This window comes from Etheostoma spectabile, chromosome 7 (assembly GCF_008692095.1).
Source record: "Etheostoma spectabile isolate EspeVRDwgs_2016 chromosome 7, UIUC_Espe_1.0, whole genome shotgun sequence".
Lineage (NCBI taxonomy): Eukaryota > Metazoa > Chordata > Actinopteri > Perciformes > Percidae > Etheostoma > Etheostoma spectabile.
In genome coordinates, this window is record NC_045739.1 from 19,378,753 (window position 1) to 19,379,094 (window position 342).

The 342-nt window shown below is 36.5% G+C and overlaps 1 protein-coding gene across 2 annotated transcripts in view; it reads left to right on the forward strand.

Annotated features, from left to right (window-relative positions):
- Positions 1-342, forward strand: part of calcrl2 (calcitonin receptor-like 2) — a 26,452-nt gene continuing 26,110 nt past the window's right edge. Inside the window, exon 1 of one of the 2 annotated variants that reach the window (XM_032521301.1) lies at positions 1-325. The gene's annotated coding sequence lies outside the window, so the exon portion shown is untranslated. The remainder of the gene's footprint in view (positions 326-342) is intronic. The other variant, XM_032521300.1, reaches the window with a different exon arrangement.

Below are 342 nucleotides of genomic sequence, written 5' to 3' on the forward strand. Positions count from 1 at the left end.
TACTAAAGCTGAATTTGTGTGCTCAATAATGACTTTAAGAAGAGTTCTTTAAAGTCATGGAATGTAATTTAGTAATAAACTAATGCCTAAAGTTCTTTTTTTTTGGACGTTTCACAGTTAGTGTTTTATTTTGAAAGTAATAACAGGATTTGATGTATTTTCTACTGTGACCAACTTGACTGCTGTAGCTGGGTGGTCGAAGTTGGTCATGTTGTCAGAAAGCATAGACAGTTAAAAGGCAGCATGAGACCCTTCTTTGCTCAGACCATGCAAGCATTGGAATATTTCAAGGCAGAGACAGTTTGACAGCTCACTCGAAGAAAAGGTGAGTATCAAGTGTCT